Source organism: Paroedura picta, chromosome 2 (assembly GCF_049243985.1).
Source record: "Paroedura picta isolate Pp20150507F chromosome 2, Ppicta_v3.0, whole genome shotgun sequence".
Classification (NCBI taxonomy): domain Eukaryota; kingdom Metazoa; phylum Chordata; class Lepidosauria; order Squamata; family Gekkonidae; genus Paroedura; species Paroedura picta.
The window spans coordinates 74,445,132-74,466,024 of record NC_135370.1 but is presented as its reverse complement, the minus strand read 5'-3'; positions in this window follow the sequence as shown (position 1 = coordinate 74,466,024).

The window sequence follows — 20,893 nt, the reverse complement described above, 5'->3', positions numbered from 1 at the left end:
GTAAAGACATGAAAGACAAGAGAGTTAGTGTGCTAAAGATTTTGAAAAGATAGCCAGAGAGCTAAGGATGTGAATCCCATGGAAAATTTCCACCAATGGGAGGGAGTGTTTATCTGCTTCCTTCCTTCCACTGCAGACCCCCGACTCCACCTTCTGCCATTCCTGTTTGAACAACAGCATTCCAGGCTCTTTCCCCACCCCACCCTGCAATGGCCATTGGCCTTGTAAATACTCCTTATTCTTCATCTGGGAACTTGTAGCCTGCTCCTCTTCAAAGGCTGAAGGCAGGGAGCTGTGTGATTAAGATACTGTTTTGAATGTGACATATGCTCAGTCAGCCCACATAAAGATGATGATCATATTCCAGTTTCAGCAAAATAAGCCCCTGTGAAAAAGGGATCAAAGTCTACTTTAATATTCTTTTCAGATTTTGTATATTGAATTTAATTTTTCCCTTCTTTCCTCCCACCCACACTGTGATCTGTACAGTGGGAATTTAATGACCTGGTTAGCCTTCAAGCCATACCAAGTTCTATGGCATGCACATTAACAAGTCTGTCAGCCATTTGTTGGAGTCCATATGCCTGCTGAAAGTGATTTCATCAAGCACTATTACTCCATTGTTGCTCTGACTTCCTGAACAATGAGCAAGAGCTGAGGCATTGTGCCTAAGGATCAGGGAAGTCATGATGCCATAGGACCTTCTTACGAAAAGCCAGATACCTCCCTCTGCAACTCTGCCTGCATCTCTGCAGTGCCAGATGTAAACCTCTGTGCCTGGTGTATTTCCCTCTGCCTACTTTTTGGAAAAGACAAATGTGGGCATCTTCAAAAAAGAAATTTAATTTCCTGTAAATCAGGAACCTTTTCCTCCCTAGCTGTTTGAACTTTGAAAGGGAACATTCCTTGATTGACTGGTATAGGTCCTAAAACTGTCAACCCAGTTAGGTGGAAAACAAGATCCAAAAACAAATGAAATTTGAAAATTATTATGGCACACACCCATCCTTGGGTACGTTCTAGGGTGCACACTCAAGGCAGGCCTGTATGTTTTATGAAGGCATGAGTTCACTGGGCAGGGGGAATGGGGATGTTTATCCTTTCCTACTGCTTCTCCATTCCAAGTTACATTCCAAGTGGAAAACTGTAACCTTTTGTAAATGTGTGGGAAATGGGCAGGTACAGACTATTTGCACATTTAGATACCTTGCTCTTTGCCCAGAGCAAGAGTAACTACCCTTCTCATACTCCCTTCTGTGGTTTACAGTAAACTCAAACTTGCATTTGATTGATTGTCTAATTTTTATGCTGCCTTTCCCTGAGGCTTAGGGCGCCTTACAGCAATTCATAAAACAGAGTTTAAACATTTTAACACTAAAACATTTAAATAGTGGATTTTTAAAAACCTAGGGGCAATTATTTTCTTTCCTGTGCTCAATGCCAGTGGGGAGAGGGGCTAACATGCTAAGTTTGATGTTAGTTTGTGGCATGCAGATAGTTATTTCCAATATATTTCCTGAAAAGATCCTGGCTCTCGTTGAGGCCCCTTTCACTCCTCTGGGGCCGAGGATCTTGAGCAGATTTTACATGCTCAACAGTAGAGTTGCAATCCCCAGGTTCAGAAATGCTGATTTAGATGTTGACTAACATCTGGGAGAGAACTCCTTGTGAGACCTCGCATATTTGGGTATACTGCTGAGAGATACCCTCCCATACCACCACCATGTCCATGATTTTGGAGAATTTCAGTGCTGTGGCCAGTATTGCCAGCCATTTCAGTTCTGTGGCCAGTATCCCCAGATAGCCTGGGCGTTGGGTGAGTAGCTCATGATCTACAGCAGCTTTTCCCAATTTTTCTACTGTTGAGAAACCTCAGAAGTGGTGCAGTCATGCAATATAGTTGAGAAGCATAGCTGTGTACATGCCCACCTGGGGCCCTTCCCCTCCCCACCCCCTCCAGGCCCATCATTGGCCATTTTGGGAGGGGGAGGAAGGTTTACATGACCATATATGGTCATCTCACCAGATAAATGTTTAACCAATTTAAACAATATATTAAAAATAATTAACTCCCACTCATTCAGGAAACCCTTCCACGGCCATCAAGAAACCCCAGGGTTTTATGAACCCCTGGTTAAGAAAGCCAGATTTACAGTGCCACACAGATCTAATAAAATCAGCAATGCAGACTTGCTTAGATCCATTTCCTCCAGAGATTGTCTGTGTGGGTGACCAGAGCTGTCTCAACCCCATGGCCAGGCCTGAAGCTGGTTAGAAAAGATCAAGGGCTGATGTTTCCTTCAGAAAACAAATATCAATTCCTAACAGGGTGAAACTATTACAAACTCCCAGTCCTTGCTAAATTTCCTGTTTCTGTCCCAACACAAATCACACAGATTGGGGTAAGATTGCCTAGGCAGCTCAGGCATTCTCCCTTTCTATTGGAAAGAACATAAATGAAACTGGAAACTGGAAGTTGCAGACAGTTTGGAAGAGGGACTGGTGCATACCCTCCTACTACTTGGACTAGGCCACATTTTGGAAACTTTTAAAGTTTGTTTGGTTAGAATTGTTACTGGGATGTGAGGGGGAGAGCTGTCTTAATGGGACACACCACCCTCCAGAGGTATGTTCCAGGTTTTCTTGTGAGGTGAGAAGGAAATGCTGAGACTGGGGAGAAGCTATACTAAATAGAAAACATTTTATCCTTAAAAGGTAAGCTTTTTTTCTTTAAAGGGAAGTTTTAACATTCTAAAAACACCAACTACTCCTCTTGCTATTTAAGCCTCTCATTTCACAGGCTCCTGCTCTGCCACTGTCCTAGTCATGGACTTCTGCACTGCACCGTAATTGCTGTGGTTAAGCAGCTTTTCACATCCACCTTTAACCTCTCCTGCAGTCTCTAGAACTGGGACAAGGTGGCAGACAAGGGACTGAGTGGAGTAAAGGGCTGGGTTCAGCCCTGCACCAGCTGGGAGGCCCACACATACATGCAAAGCATCTTGTGCAGATTCCCACATAACAAGGCAGTGCCTGGGCACATTCATCTTTCTCGCATCTATATGGTTGCTAAGAAAGAAACCAACTCGGCTAGAATTTTGTTTGGGTTTTGCACACTCTTCTTTTGGCAATTGACCAATTGGATAAAATCCCAGGCTGACATGCCAGTTGGCTATGCAACTTGCTAACTTACTACATGAATGTCCTGTTTCAAGCCTTTCAATGTAAAGCTTTCCCTGTCTTTCACTTGAGGCCTGTTTCTCTACCCTTTCTTCCTTGCTTTGTTCAACACAGATTTATCTACTGTCAGCAAGTAATTCCATCCTCCCTCTTTGCCTTCTGCCAGGCTGTTCTTTCTGCCTGGAATAACTTCTGTCTTCCCAAATTGCTTCCTTTAAATCACTCCTTCGTTCCTTAATCCTTCTTCAGTCTCCTTAAACTGACCGTGTTTCATTTCTCCTTGCTGATCTGCAGCTCCTGCCAATGATCCAGATGTGTCTGCTGCACTGCACTGTATCTCTCGTAGTTAGATCTTGTCTGTTTCTTTCTGCATTGCTGAACTTCTTCCATTCTTGCATCAGGTTTCCCCCCACAACAGCATTACTTCTTTGCTGTTTCCTTCACACTCTTTGAGTTCTATAGAGGCCCATCTGCTTTCATCTGCCTTCTCCCTTGTTTCTTAAATGTCTGGAAAAGGAAGAATGTTATTCTTAGCATAGAACACAACATGCTAAGAATAACATTCTTCCTTCTCCAGACAAACCACCTTCTTTAAATCCCTCCCCAAAAGCAGCTTCGTTAGCACAATCTTTTTTATACACTATTCCATTGTTAACCTGGCTGCTCCCATAACTAATTTCTGTTAAGTTTTCCCAAAAGAAAGAAAGAAAGAAAGAAAGAAAGAAAGAAAGAAAGAAAGAAAGAAAGAAAGAAAGAAAGAAAGAAAGAAAGAAAGAAAGAATCCTATCTAGGAAGTTAAGCAAGGTGAGCCCTGGCTGGTACTTGGAAGGGCGACCTCCAAGGCCTACCAGGGTCATGATGTGGGGCAGGCAATGGCAAACCCTCTCCAAATGTCTCTGGCCTGGCTTAGGATCTCCTGGCTGCATTATACACATGCCATATGATAAATAAACAGGAACTTTCCCTTCTAATGCAAAAGGCTGAAGTTGTTTTATTCATAGTTCCTCCTTTGTGATTCCAAATTGCTCTGCTTCCTAAAAGAGCTTTAGACCACCCCAAACCATATATCCTCAGCCTTTGGGGCCTGTGTCTCACTTAATCAGGACATTAGCTAAATACCTGGACTATTCCTCAGGCACCTCGTTTGAAGCTGTGAGCTCCAGGACCAGTGTTCGGACTGGGCAACAAAGTACATCACAGAGCACAATCCTCAGATTATGTGGACATGTATGCCACAGAGCGATCTAAGCTTATTTTAGGCACATCTGCCCTCAATTTTTAATATTTATTTCTCCTCGGGGGGCACCCTACTTCAGAAGAGGTAATGCCCAACCCAGTATGGTGAAGTAGTGCATTACTAACCCAGGTGGCCCAGGCTAGCCCAGTCTGGTCAGATCTCAGAAGCTAAGCAGAGTTCACCCTAATTAGCATCCGGATGGAAGACCACTAAAGAATTCCCTGGTTATGCAGAGGAAGGCAATGGCAAACCACCTCCGTTAGGTTCTCGCCTTGGAATCACCTTGAGTCAGCTGTAACTGGATGGCACATTACACGCATACAAAGTATAGCTCTCTGAGTCTAAGGATATGTGATTCGGCATAGTCTAAAGCCCTTGCAGGGCTGCAAAACTTTTAAAAGTATCAATATTCAATATTTGTGTTGGATTCGCAAATGAGGAAGCAGCAACCTCGATGAAGGAACTAGGAAACAACTTCAGAAGGTGGGTGTTATATTGGAGAAGGTAGTGTTCATGGTAAGCACGCAAAAAGACAAAAATATGGAAACCCAGATGTGATGGGGAGAAAGAAAAATGCAATTCTACTAAGTTCTCAGCTGATAAAGTGCAGAATTAGCAGCGGTACTTGGAAGTTTGCTAGATTGCTTGCAAAGATATATGAAGCATTTTGGGCAACATCTCCCTCAAATAAATGAATTCCAATCCTTCTTCCTCTATTTTTTCAAAAAGGTGCTATTCAGAGAATTAATCTTGCATTTGACAAGGAGGGCAAGGTTTACTTAGTGTTGCATGGAAATTTAAACCCTGGCATAGGAAGGTAGCAGGCCCTGTTACCCAAAGAGGCAGGTTCCTATTTAATTGGGAGAATTACGTAGCTTAAGAAGACAAACAAGAGGGAGGGAACTGCCTTGAAGAGAACTCTCAAATAAACCAGGCAGATGTTCAACCAGAAAGGCTTCTTATTAAAACAGAAATAAAAGGGCAGAACACACATACAAACACATTTAAAACATACAAGCTAGCTAAGAAACAGTTGCAGAGGAAAGGGCTATAAGTACCAGATTTTGTGGAGATTTATTTATTCATATTTATATACCGCCCTCCCCAAAGGCTCAGGGCAGTTTACACAAAAGGTTCACAGAAGCAGCAGCAAAACAGTCAGCATTTCACAGGGAGAAGAGAAGAAACCCACAAAATGGGGGAGGGATGCTGTTGGTACAGGAAGAGACACACACTGCTATGGAGCAGATGCCATAATTTAGGGCAAAATATGTCCTCTGGCAAGTATGATGTGTTTGCCGGAAAAACAATAACTCAACAGGCTTTCCTGTGTTGGACATAAAGATATAAGAGTCTTGATGGATTTCCTGAGGTGGACGATAGGTGTGAATGGAGCTCGATGACTGCACAAGTACTGAATGGGAAATAGAATAGAACAGAATTAAGGATTGATTAATTAAGGTAAATGAATGCAAGGAAGTATGGGCTGATTATATTAGTCCAAGGTCAATCAATAAGGTTTTGGGGAGACCCATGGTCCTAAATTATGAGTCTCTCCAGCGTAGGGAGAAGGTTGTTAGCAAGTCAGCCACTCTCTTCCTCTCCCCACAACACACACCATATGAGATAGGTGGGGCTGACAGAGCTCTTCCAGAACTGTGAATGGCCCAAGGTCACCCTGGTGACTGCATGCGGCTGAGAGAAAATGACTTATCCTGGAAAGAAGACGACTAAGAGGTGATATGATAGCCATCTTCAAGTACTTAAAGGGTTGTTACATAGAGAATGGAGCAAAGTTATCCTCTGTTGCCCCGGAGGGTTGGACCAGAACCAATAGGATGAAGTAATTCAAAAGGATTTTCTGCTTAACATCTGGAAGAAGTTCCTGACAGTTACAGTGGTTCCTCAATGGAACAGGCTTCCTAGGGAGTTGGTGGGTTCTCCTTTTTTTTAAAAGCAGAAGCTGGATAGCCACCTGATGGAGAGGCTGATTCTGTGAATTTAGGCAGATTGTGAGTGGGTGGGCAGAAGGGACTGTGCCTGAGCTTGGCTCTTGTGGCCCTTTCTTACATGCCCACGGAAATGCTGAATGCCATTTTAGGATCAGAAGGCAAATTTCCTCTGGACCAGAATGGAGGGGGTTCTGGGGGGGGGTTGGTGGGGGCATCATCTGGGCATGGAATTGGTTCACTGTGGATGGGCAGGTAGTTGTGAATTTCCTGTTCTGAAGGGGGTTGGACTAGATGACCTTAAAGGTACCTTCCAACTCTGATTCTATGAGTGAGAAATCAAGCCCGGTTCTCCATAGAGACCACTGCTCTTAACCATTACATCAAGTTGGTATTACATTTTAGGTAGGTTTATGCATAGAAAAAAGGCAGGGGAGACAAACGCCACCACAGGCCAGCTGCCTGAGAGTGTGTGGCTAATAAATAAATAAATAAATAAATAAATAAATAAATAAATAAATAAATAAATAAATAAGTATGTATGTATGTATGTATGTATGTATGTATGTATGTATGTATGTATGTATGTATGTATATATATATATATATATAATAAAACAAACAAACAAACTGCAGTTACGGTTTAAAAAGCAGGGGTACCAATTTCAAACTAAATTAACTTTTTTAAAGAAGGATTTTTTATTTCCTGCAAGAAAACAAGTAGTTGGATACCTTCTGTAACAGCCGAGGCTAGTCAGCTAAAGTCCCCTATAATCCAAGCCTAAAGAGACTAAATTAACACGTGAAATTAAATTAGCATTTGAAGTAAAAGTCAGTTGAGGAAGGAGAGGAGCTTTTCCTTTCAGCAATACCTATTGTTAATCAACCAGATTAGCTCATTTTATCCTCCTTTATTGGTTAGCTTCCAATCAGTGCAAATGGCTCAGTGGGGTGTAGAGGTATGGCCTAAACTAGTGATCCCCAACCTTTTTATTACCAGGGACTGGTGAACACTTGACAATTTTACTGAGGCCCCGGGGGGGGGGGGGTAGTCTTTTGCCGAGGGATGTTGCTGCCTCCTGAGCCCCTGTTTCACTTGCTTTCCCACCAGTGCCCCTGACTTCCCGCCGCCCACTGGGGGGCGCTGCCAGCAGCAGCTGTGCAGTGCCACGCTGAGAGGGAGCCCCAGCCATGGTGGCCGCCGGAGAGCACCAAAGGTGAGCTGGCAGCAGAGTGGCAGGGAAGCCCCCAAGGCAGCAGCCAAGGACGAGGAGGAGCTGTGGCCTGGTACTGACTGATCCACGCACCGGTCTCGGTCCCTGGACCGGGGGATGGGGACAGCTGGCCTAAACTACTTATTTCAGGGTCCTACAAGCAGGCCCTAACTCTGTTAGGTAGCAAGTCCAGCTCCAGTGGTAAAGTGTCTGAAACAAGGGGAAAATGTTGGAATATGCAAGGTCTGTAGTTTGTATAATTCAAAAGGGGGGAGGGGGAGATGTATAGTTAGCATATTTAGATCAGGAACTTCCTGATATTCAAATAATCTCCTTCAATGTCCTGTTTGGCTCAATTGGAGACTTCCTGCTTCTTTGAGTATCCTTCCTCCCTGCTTGCCTCTAGAACCAACAAAAACAGACAGAATGACTGCATTAAGTGTCGCCTCTCTTTCTATTCAAAGTTTGGTTTTGTTTTATTTTTACAATAAAGCTATTGTATTCTTTAAACACCACCATGCTTTGCACCTCTTTATAAATTTAAACTCTTTCAACAGGGTTATGGGTCCAGAGTGAATATTCAGACTGCGAAATAACGATAGACAAAGAGAAGAAGAAAGAGAAAATAGCAATTTCCCACAACACTCAGCATAACTACCTACTGGATAGGCTCTCATAAGGCAACTTCCTGATTTGGAAAGAGAGAATTAAGAGTCACTTGCTAGGGAGAGCTCCATAGCATGTGATTAGAGATTGCCGACTGGGAGATAACTCTATAAAACAAAAGGCAACGGGTACACTGATCAAAGGTGTGACTGATAGAGATGTAGTCATACAAAGGCAGACAGCAAAAATAGTTTGGTCAGAATTAGAATGTCTGTAAGTTAATTCCTCTCTGAAAAGCCAGCTTTTCTTGCAAAAGAGACTCTGTAGCATTAAAATGTCAGATTTAGGGAACTTGCATGACCATTTAGGCCAGTGGTCCCCAACCTTTATTAGGCTGGGGACCGGCAGGGCATCGGGCCGCGCCCGCGGGGACCGCGCCCGCGTGGGCCACGCCCACGCATCGGGCCACGCCCGCGAGCCATGCCCGCGGATCGAGTCGCGCCCGCAAGCCGCGCCCACGGATCGGGCCACACCCGCGGGCCGCGCCCGGCCCTGATTCCCTCTCCCCGCCCTCCCCGCAGTAAAAAGCTTCCCGGGCCGCAAGCTTGCGGCCTGGGAAGTTTTTTACTGCGGTGGGGGGGGGGCGGGGAGAGGGAGCCGCGGCCCGGCGCCATGGCCTTTGTGGCCCGGCGCCGGGCCGCGGCCCGCAGGTTGGGGACCACTGATTTAGGCCACGTAATTAGTCTAAATGAACAGGATTTGGTCATGCTATTATTAATTAGTTTGCCAAAAAGTTATGACAAGGCTATATTCCAAAATGAAGAAAAGGGGAAAATGTGACTAAAGTAACCAGCCAACTTGTAAATACATGTCGGTATAAACAGTTTGAGCACTTCAATAATAAATGGAAAACAAGGGCACTTTATAAAGGATGGTAATGCTACCCAGCAGAGGGGTCCCTTTCAAAAACAGACAAAAGGAAACATTTTAAATAGCCACCCTTAAAGAAGTGCTATGTATTGACTCAAGGTGAACCAAGAGTGACAAATGGTATTCAGACATTGTATGCTCCATGTACATGTCTGGACATAAAGACTTATTTGAAACTCTAAATTTAAAGATAAGAAAGACACTAACGGTGGCAGATGACAAATCTGTGGCTGCAGAAGAGGTTGGGTCAGAAACAAGGAAATGTAAGTTGTCAAATGGACAAATTAGAGGTATCCTAATTGAAGATTGTCTGTATGTACCACAGCTTGCAAACAAGCTTGCGGCCTGGGAAGTTTTTTACTGCGGGGGGGGGGGCGGGGAGAGGGAGCCGCGGCCCGGCGCCATGGCCTTCGCGGCCCGGCACCGGGCCGCAGCCCACAGGTTTGGGACCACTGCTATAGATAATAAAAAATACATACTCAAGAACATTGCTGCATCAAGCTCCAATTGGGTAATTTATATTATAATTTATATTATCACTAGATTCAAAGCCTGTTTTTCAGAATGAGCTTTGAAAGGACTCCCCCCTCTGAGGCCGCCCAGCACACCCGGCAGCCCAGTGAGGTGGCGGGTGTGCTGGATGGCGACGGGGAAGCCCTCTCTGGCTCCCCCCCCCGGTGAGGCCACAGCTTCCGCTGGGCCCGCTGAGCACACCCGCTGCCTCACAGAGGCAGCGAGTGTGCTTGGGGGTGGCTAGAATTCTGGCCTGTTCTGGTGAGTGCCCAATCGCTTTGTGCCTTCCCATTGGGCCCTCCCCCAGACCGGACCCGCCCACTCTCTGATGCCCAGGCCCTTAGTGAAATATGATACCGCTCACCGAGCGGTTAAAGATGTGTCCGTGTCATAATTTGTGTGTTTGGAAAGTACCGTGGAATCTAAAAACACACATCACAAATTTAAAAAGTAACATCAGCCATTAAAAAGCAAGTTGTCCCCTAGTAAATTGCTTTATCAAACATAATCACATCCCACACAACTGTGATTTTGGGCCATTCAGAAACTAGTTAGTCCTAATGATAAACTGTTACCCAGAAAAAAGCTTACATGGATTTTGGGACTGAGAACTTTGGGATCACTCAAGTTTTAATTGAGGGCCTAGCTCCTTTGCAGTTAGTATGGAGAAGAGACCTGCTGCTTTCTTTTTTTTCCTGTGAGTTCACAGCTGTAGGAAAAACACTGGAGATGAACACATTTGGAGGTCAGTTGTATTTCCACTTGTGTTCTGATAACATTGAGGTCTGTGGAGACTATGTGGGCTTCTGACAGCTAAGGTTTCCCCCCCCCTTTACTTTTTTTACTTTTTCGTTTCCTTCCTTTTTACAAATTTGTACTCTTCTGACTTGTTTTTAAAGATCCACCCTGGAATTATAAACTATTTTGGAAGACTGGCAGACTGCCACTGGTATGAGATATTCTGAAAATTTATAGACTACAAATTACAGAGAACTAGCAAGGGATTTACAGCAGTGCAGAGATAAAATGCTGAACAGTGTCTAATTTAACTACTCTTTTCAAGAAAGCTGCAACTTAAAACAGTGCGGAAATATCTGAAGCAGATGAAACTATAGCAATTTGTACTCATCTTTTGGGTAAACTTTATTTTACTGCACCTAGCTGTGGATTATCTTCTCTGTTGACCAAGCAATTGGTTATCCACCCACACCCCTTTTTCCCCAATGAAAAATGTTTATTTTAAAGGCTCTGATGTGATGCAGCATAAAAGAACAACACATAGCCTGGCAGATTTGTCAAATAGACAGATAATGATATTTTTTCTTATCCTGTATATTATCTATGAGAGTACCATCCTTGATCATTCCAAGCACATAAAAACAAGAAGACCTTGGACTCTGGACTCCCCCCCCCCCCTTCCTTATGATGGGAGCTATAGATAAATCAGCACACTGGGAAATAAAAGTGTAGCTGCTATGCAAACTCCCCTCCCACTTTTTAATTTCTTTGCCTTCTTTGGATATAACAGACGCATATAGACTTTTAAGAACAGATAAATTAATGCTGCTGGTGGCCGGGTCAATCAGCGGCCGAGGCAGGGCACTGTGGGAGTGCCTCCCTCAGCAGCCAGGCAACATCTGGCTGTGAGGCTGGCTGAGTGCCTCGTGGTTGGCTTCTGGAGGCGGACGCTCCAGGGGTGGCCCAATCCATGTGTGCCTAGCTTTGCTGGGCAGGCCTGGATTGGCCCATGCAGCTGGAAGTGCAGGCCGAACACCTTGACAGCGCTCTGCCTATGACCGTTTACGCACTGGGAACTTCACTGCCCCAGCTCCCATGCAGGAGCACAAATGGGGGGTGGATGAGGTGCACCAGGTCAAATGCTCCCCCCTGTGGGTGCAGGAAGAGGTGGGGCAACCTGCCACGACTAAAACTCCAGCCTGCAGCCTGGCATGAAACTTCCAGTGCATAAACGGTCTATAGGGGTTTTTCACAAATATTATAGCCACCAATGGTTAGGATGGCCCCTTTTCTCTTGAGCAATTACTGCCCCCTCCTGAGCCACCATCTTGTCCATCTAGAGCAATGGTTCTAAACCTTCCTAATGCCATGACTCTTTAATACAATTCCTTATGTTGTGGTGACCTCCAACTATAAAATTATGCAAGTGTTCTTTCACAGAAATTAACCAATGGCATGAAGATCCATTGTTCATGATTATATATAAATTGTTTTTTTTCCTGGGGTTTCTCAGAAGTTCTGCTTCTTGTCCCACCTTACCGATCTTGCTCTTTTCTGCTGCTCCAGAAAGATGATCTAGCCCGCAAGGCTGTCGTGTAGATGGTGCCCCCCATGGCGAAGCAGCTTGCCCTGCTGCGACCCCTGTGAAAGGGTCGTTTGACCCCCAAAGGGGTCCTGACCCCCAGGTTGAGAACCACTGATCTAGAGCAACCATCCTTTTGTCCAGCTCTGGGCCAGCCCATCCTGTGTACACGCTGTGCCCAGCATGTACCACCCTTCAACAGGCAAGCCAAATGGAGGGATCAGATCCCTCCAGATGCCTGTCACATCACTGGTCAGTTGTGTCATCCTGTATCTGTCTCCACCTCTTCAAGATCGGTAAATGTTCTTCCATTGAGCCATTTTCTCTGACTCTATTCATTTCCGCTGCTTATTTCCCTCTTGTTAGTGTGTTAGTATGATTGTTATATGTTAGCCTAAAGTCTGTTTTATTTACTTTTTGGGATAAAAGTTATCTGATTTAGCTGAAAAATGAATAAGGTAGGCCAGGGAGGTTTACTTTCAGATAACCAGTGACATTTACATTGCAGCTCTCCTGTTTTATGAAGTCTTTGTGGCTGTGATTATAAAAATGACTTATGTGTTTGGGATTTGCTAGCAGAAAGCCAAATTAGACACCCCCCCCCCCCCAAATACAGGTTGCTAGCATATGGCTGGGTGGGTGTGGTGTGTGTGCTGGGGTGTGTGCTGGGGTTTTACTGTTTCTCTGAAACCATTTTCCACCAAAGCAAAATCCTATCCCCACCCAGGTTACTATCTTCCTCGTGATCCCTCTAACAACCCCCCCCCCCATTTTCTAGGATATTTTGCTTAGAGAAATGGTGCATGGGAAAGGGTGAAGCATGTGTGCCCCACTCAGAGATGCATGCCTGCAAGAGTAAGAATCAGGGGACTAATCAGAGTGGTTTGGCTGTGGCCTAGGTTGCCGAGGGAGGCATTTCACTTGCTGTGGGTTTGAATTAACCTAAAATTGTTGCTGAATGTTACCTTTTTACTGTATGCAAGCTGGTTATCAAGGCAGGTTAGAAATATTTTAATGAATAAATTATCCATAAACGATAATGCCTCTCCATCCCTTGGATTCCTGTGAGAAAGGTGAAGTATATGGAGTGATGTAAGTAAATAACTTGATTGATCTAGTTTGGTGCTAAGGTCCTAAATACAATAAAGAAACTGCAAACTTGGTTAAAAATAATGAAAGCAGCACTTTCCTTTTGAATAGTTTTATTTCTTGTAACTTGTAATCTTTTAGAACACAGGATTAAATAACCAGAATGTGCTTGGGAGCAGAGGCATGAATCTTTAGGCTGCAAAGACTGGTAAGATTTGGGAACTGCTTAAAAGAAAACCTACTCGAGATCACAAACTTCAAAATCATGTCCTGATTGCCTCCCCCCCTTTGAGATCCTCTCGCAATTCCCGCCTCCAGAATATATTGGGTTCTCCAGTTTACTAAGTATAGATGGTGGAAGTGTCCATTCCTTTCCGCAGAAGATATCCGCACTAGGACTATACGGCTACCTCCCCTCCCAGCTTGGTCCCAAAGAGATCATTTTGCTTGGGCAATCCAAAAGCATAGCAGTGAAACTGCTAATATTATTTGAAGAAAACTCAACACAATCAATGTTGGAGAGTGGTGGTTAAAATGTCAGGTTCAAATTCCCGCTCTGCCATGGAAGCCACTCTCTTTCGCAACAATTCAGAAAATAATAAACTTGCTACAAGATGTGATCCTGAAGGGAGAAACTGGGTTGTTTACTGGTGATGTCACAGGCCATATGCAGAGGGGACCTTTTCCAGTTGCACAGTCACATTCCACAGCAGCCACACTAACCGGGGCAAGGAGAAGGGCAGAAACCATAGAGAGGCATCCCATTGAGACACTGTATTTTTGGCTTGCCGGGACCAATGCTATTGGGTATCCTCCCCAAACCATTCGCCCTTAACCATTCGCCCTTAAATTAAGTGCCATTCTTCCCCTCCCTTTCCAGATTCTGTCAGACTGTAAGATATGCCTTGTTCATTGTTTATATGCTTCATAGCAGGATTTTCAGCAAATAACTAAAAGACACAAACCAAATAGTCCTCTAGAGTGTCATTGTTCTGATTTGCAGAAAAAGGCAATAATGACACCAAGATGCTTGTCACTTTAAAAAAATTAGGTTTAATTCTTTATTGTCATGGGACTACTGTCTGTCTTCAGTTGGGATTATGGGATGTAACTTTAAAGATATTTTTTTTAATTAAACAGTTATGTGCACACAAATAATTTTGATGTGACAGGCTAGTAAAGAAAGTTTGACAGTATTTAAATAAGCCACATTTATGGTATGAAAAATTAGCCAAACAAATCAGCAGTCTTTAGAGAAGACGGGCATTTGTAAAATTATCCTAAAATGGTTGGAAAAGGGGGAAATGAATGAGTAACATTAGGCCTGATTGAGTGCATAAAGATGTCCACTGCTTCAGTCACTGCAGCTGACAGTAAAGGACTGGCTCTCAAGCTCACATTGAAACCCTGGCCTGTGATACAGTCTTCTGCCAAACCAGAGCAACCTTCAGGATGTAGAATGGTTTTATTTATTTATATATTTATTTATATTTTAATTTATATACTGCCACTCATGGGAGTACCATCCCGTGGCGCTTTACAATGAAACGGTAAAATTACAATATAATATGGGCAGAGGCAGAGGTCGGGAGTAAGGGGAGAAACCTTGAACGAGACCTTGGGGTACTTGTGGATTGTAAACTAAACATGAGCAGGCAGTGTGATGCAGCGGTAAAAAAGGCAAATGCCATTTTGGGATGTATCAACAGGGGCATCACATCAAAATCACAAGATGTCATAGTCCCATTGTATACGGCACTGGTCAGACCACACCTGGAGTACTGTGTGCAGTTCTGGAGGCCTCACTTCAAGAAGGACGTAGATAAAATTGAAAGGGTACAGAGGAGAGCGACGAGGATGATCTGGGGCCAAGGGACCAAGCCCTGTGAAGATAGGTTGAGGGACTTGGGAATGTTCAGCCTGGAGAAAAGGAGGTTGAGAGGGGACATGATAGCCCTCTTTAAGTATTGGAAAGGTTGTCACTTGGAGGGCAGGATGCTGTTTCTGTTGGCTGCAGAGGAGAGGACATGCAGTAATGGGTTTAAACGTCAAGTACAACGATATAGGCTAGATATCAGGAAAAAAAATTTCACAGTCAGAGTAGTTCAGCCGTGGAATAGGCTGCCTAAGGAGGTGGTGAGCTCCCCCTCATTGGCAGTCTTCAAGCAAAGGCTGGATACACACTTTTCTTGGATGCTTTGGGCTGATCCTGCGTTGAGCAGGGGGTTGGACTAGATGGCCTGTATGGCCCCTTCCAACTCTATGATTCTATGATTCTATGAAAATGCCCTAAGCCACTAGGAAGGGTGGAATGATGATGATGATGATGATGATGATGCAGTTTCCCCTTCCCCTGAGTCCTCATAGGCCCTTCTTGACAAGTACTAACTTTCAAACTGTTCTTCAAAAGTAGATTGCTATGGTTGACTGAATATATGAAAGAGGTCTCCGTGAAGGTTCTTCCCCAGACAGCCTGATATGTCTGGAACTGCTCTCATTTATTCACACATTTATTAAGGAGATTCCACAAACCACTGTCGCTTCATCATTTTCTTCAAGTGACCTCTGTGTTGACGTTTGGTGTTTTGCTATGATTTAGAGTTGTTTTTTAGCAAACTGAATGGACCTATAGTCTGTCCAGTGTGGACTGTCAAAATGCCATTGATATACCTGGCATTACTTTGGGCTGGTGACCTTGGCAATGCCTGCCATTCTAAAGGTCCTGTAATATTACTCCATAACAGTTTAAACACCTGGGGCTCTAAAGTAAATAGGGAAGAAGGTGAAGATGTCAAATTAAAAGGCCAAACAAAGGAAGAGGTGGGAGCATCAACTTATTTTTTTTAATTTTTCTGTTCCATGCTACACCAAAAAGATGAAATGCAAAGAGGATTCCAGATTTGGAAATGGCCAGTCCATCACTCAATGCAGTAAAGGATCAGAGCAGGGCAGAGTGCAAGGGTTGTGCCAAGGGGAGGCAAGCCAAGGCACACCAGTCCATTTTCCTCAGCAGGTGGCCTCATGGCTGCTGAGTCGTTGGCATCATCCCTGGGTCCAGCAGCTCGAGAGAAGGGGGCAGACATGGCTTAGGCATGCTGTACCCTCCTGAAGCCACACAGCTGCCAGCCAGATCTGAGGTGAGCCTCTAGGGCCGTGAGGCGGAGCTGCTGGGGCTTGGCTTGTTCCCAGTGTGTCTGGTGATGAACAATTCCGATCTTACACTGTTGGTTTGCCAGCACACTAATACAGGTTGATGTTACATTTTTTCAGGTACTTGGGCCACAAAGGTTGTCTCCCCCTGACCAGGTGATGCTGCCTGCTTTGGAGAGAGAGCTCAGCCCCCTGGAGAAAGACCCAGCTGAGTGGTGAGAAGGAAGCCAGTGGTCCAGTGTTTGCTCCAGCTGGGACACACCAGTTCATCCTGGAAATGGCCCAGGTCAGCAAGATAGTGATTGGGAGGGAGAGGTACATAGTGCTGCTCTTTTTTCTATTTATTTGCCTGGCTGCAAGATCAGGAAATAATTGATTACTTAATTAAAGAATCAATTGCAAAACTGCTGGTGGCCAAGAGAAAATGTTTTGGTCCCATTGCACCAAATAATTCTGAGTAAGATGTTTGAAGATGTTGCTGACTGTACATGGGCTTTGCAAGTTTCAATGGAGCTACGATGTGCAATATAAAACCAGAGTTAAATTCTGCATCTGATTATGGTAGAGTGCCCTACCAAAATGCCCCATGCAGGTAGTCCCAAAGAGTGGCCCTCTCAATATATATTTTCACTAATAAATTGTTATTTATTATACAGTTATATTTCTGCGTTATATTCAGATCTACTGATTTTTTAACTTTGAAAAGTAGATTTTTGCACTACTGTATGCCTTGCCAGTACATTGTTCACATGTGGTAGACTGTGACAAAAAAACGCTCTTACTGTAAAAGCTTGGCTTGGTGCTCTTGGATTCTTCATTTCAATTTTTTGCTTCTGTTTGATGCTCTTGCTCTTGCTTGGGGACACTGCTTCCCTGGGACTCATAATGTGACAATGTCTCCTGCAGCCTTGCCTGGACCCCTGGCAACTGCAGGGAGCAAAACAGCTTCCCCCTGTGTTCTTATATGGTTACAGTGTGTTGAGCACAATTTGTAGAAATGAAGGCTGTCATGTTAATAATTAGAAAATAAAGCCTTGCAAATGAGAGGCAACACTTGGCTGCAGTTCAATGCTAGAGCACAGTACTGTCCTGGTTCAATCACTGCCACCACCAGAGGCCTGCAAGTGGCAGATTCTGAGTAAAATCTTTGTCTGCCTGAGATCCCGGAGAGCTCTTGCTGGTCAGAGTTGATGGTTCCTCCTGGGCCTATCCCAGTGGCATAGATATGAATGGATGAAAAAATGGTTGTATCCCAAAAGACAGACAAAGCCCACGGTCCTTAAGTACTGCTGTAGCAAATATTTGTCTCCTAGCTTTCTCCAGGGCTGTTGGAGTGTTCAACCCCTTCTGGGGAAGGGGTATGAGGTAATTTCCCTCACCATTTAACTCCATGCCATGAAAAATTTCACTTGCTGAAATATTTTTGCGTGAACTGCAGCTAGAGGCAAAAGAGCACTGCAAATAAGGTCCTCAATACCCTTGCTGCATCCCTTTAAAGGTACAAAAGTAGGGGTATTTTTTTAAAGGCATTTCTATCTGTAGCTGCTGCTCAGTTGTTCAAGAAAAGAACAAATGAACCAATAACCCAGTGACTACCCAAATGATTTCCAAGTTGTGTTCACAGGGAAACCTAGGCTGATTCTGCACACCCCCCCCCCCCCCGTTGTGGATCCTGCTGAATTCAGATTGATTTGAACCTGGGTCTTTCTCCTTCCTATCCCCCACAATTGAAACAGAAAGTCTTCTGCACTTGATTGGAAAAGCTCAGAGCTGGGAGGGGGGAAGCTGAACTACTTTCCTGAACTCGGGGATGGGGGTGGTTGGTTGACTCCAGCCAGCACTCGTGCTTAATTTCTTCTCTTTTCTCCCAAGCCAGCAGCAGCCTCTCAGAGAACGAGGCAAATCTCTGTTGAAAGAAGTGTGGGTGAAAGCTCACACCCTGAATAAATCTTTGTTGGTCTTAAAGGTGCTATTGGTCTTAAAGGTGCTACTTCGGACGAACACAGCTACCCACTTGAATTATCCTTCTGAAGTGCAGTCACTTTAAAACAGGGAGGGAAGCTTTGCAATTGGGAACCAGGAAGTCTTTGAACTGACGCCCTGGCCAACCAGGGGATACTGCTTTGCTACAAGGCACAGAGAAGGAAATTAATTTGCAGCAAGCAGAGCTCTATACTTACACTGGTTGTGTTTTTTCAAATATTGAGGCTTATATCCACTCTTAGATATTGCGGGGGAAAGATAGGGTCACCATGGATCAATCATGCATGTTGCAGAGGGGAAATTTAAAGCGCTCCAAATCAAAATGGAAATCGAATTCAGTGTAGATGGGAGGGATGTATTTGGACTGGGAGTGGATAAAAAGCCCCATGCAGACTTGATTGTGGTGTTATGTGGAAACATTTCAGAAGTGTGCTTCTCTTTTCTCTTTATGTGAAAAAGTGCAGAAGAGTTCCCCAGAAAGCCTGCCACCAAAAGCTTGGGCAATATCCTCTAGCCAGAGGCTGAGGTGGCTGCAGGAAGTAAGTAAGCAGTCAATTGAGAGAGCAATTGAGGAAAGGAAAGATACACTAGTGGACATATCATCAGGCAGTTTCATGGTAAAGTCAGGATAGGATGTTCAGCTCTGGGCTGGGAATTCGGAGATTTGGAGCATGGAGGGACCTCAGTGGAGTATAGTGCTATGCATTTCCCCTCCAAAGCAGCCATTTTCTCCAGGGGAACTGATCTCTGTTACCTGGAGATGAGCTGTAAAACAGGGAGATCCCCAGGTCCCACCTGGGGTCTGGTACCCCTAAGAACAGACGTCTTGAAAATGCCCTGTGAATCCTCTCAGAGCCACTACCTGGTGGTTAGTGTCTGACTGAGAGTGTGTTCTCAGCAGATGACTTTGGGCTAATTGCTTCATCTCAGCCAAACCTGCCTGACAGGATTAATGTGTAATAAAATGAAACTTGATCAGTTGGACAGTGTACGATGCCTTGCAGTCCTCGGAGAATGAACAGGATAAAGGCGTAATGAATGAGAGCTCCCACCAGCAGCCTCCTCTTTACTACTTCATGATCCTCTATGAAAGCTAACCCCTCTCTAGAATCTGTCCCAGAATGCTCTGCAACACAGAGAGTAGATCCATGAGCCATACATATAAATTGATACGGAAAGCATTCCCTAGCACTTGTCAGTTTGCTATGCATTGGTCATATCTGGTGAATAGAAGCTAACCCAGACAGAAGAAGGAATTCTGCAACTAATTTGTGGGTGATGCGATGGCCAGTCTATCTTAACCCTCAGGGCTGACAGGGATACTAGGAAGTGTGACCTGAGATGAATGGAAGACTTGAGACGCATATCTAGCTTTGAACAAAACCAGAGAGCCATGGTGGTGTAGTGGTTACAATTCTGGAACATTCCTGAGGTGATTCAGATTGAAATGCTACCTCAAGGTTGAAATTCAGTCGGACTTGGGCCACTGTAAGCCTAACCTACCTGACAGGACTGTTGTGGAGAAAATAAGGAGAAAGAACTCACCTTGAAGCCCTCGAAAGAAGGGCAGGATAAAAATGTAGTAAATAAAAACTAGGGGAAAGATGCATACAACTGCACACCATGCTTAGTTTTGACCTTGAGTGTAGCTTCAATTGAACAGCCAAGACTATGCTATTTTTCTTTCTGTCCCTCCCACATATTTGTTTGTTGGAAAACTTACATATACTGCTTACATTTAGGCTTTCCCAACAGGACAAAACAATGCTGCTCCTGGGGGCCTTCTCAGGTCGGGAAAATGGTGCCCCTGTGCACTGTGATCCAAATCCAAATCAGGCCCCCACAAACATGGTATTTGAATTGCCAGGTAATACCCGATCAACAGACTTGGTTTCAGCTGCCTCAAGTGGAAAATGGGAGGAGTTATGCATGAATTATGCATTAGTTTTTAGTAAGCTGAAGAAAATGTAAACAGCAGGAGTCTTACAGCACCCCAAAGGCAAAGATTTTAAATGTAGCATAAGCGTTTGCAGAGCAGAGCCTCCTTATCAGATGAATGAGGTAGACTCCAACTTGGAGTGTGTGCGCACACATAATGAATGTTGTAGAGAGGAGGGTCAAAGTTCCCCTCTCTTAAGTGGCCAGATACTGTGTTGTTTTGTTCCGATTCTCTTGCTGCCCTCCACGGGTGATACATTCAGATACTATATTTGGATAGAAAGGATGAGCCCAGAATGCTCAAGTCCCAGTTGTTTGGGGAAATGTGTTAGAAAACCATTGTATGTTCATACTTAGATATGTCCTCATAAATCCCATTTGTGATGAGATACGGAACTATTGGGATACGCTACAATTATGAGTCTAAAGAAAAAGCTGCCGTATACCCACTGAAGGTTACTCTCTTTGATCTGGAAGCCTTCCTCTTTAGCCCTAGATATCTGGGTACTGTTTTTGCAGTGCAATTGTAAACAAAACTGCATCTTGTGAAGCCCATTCACTTTAGTGGCCTTTGCTTACAAATGCATGGTTGGTTACCCAGTAGTGGCAGAAAATGTCTCTGTACATCGCTATCATCGCTATGTTTATGATAGAGCTGAAAACAGGGTCGAGCACTTCTTGAAAATGAGCTGTTAAGACAGTGGTTTCTTTCCTTTCCTTTTTGGCCAGCAAGTGATATGTATCAAATAGACTGAAAAATTGAGATTTTAAAATCTGATCTTGT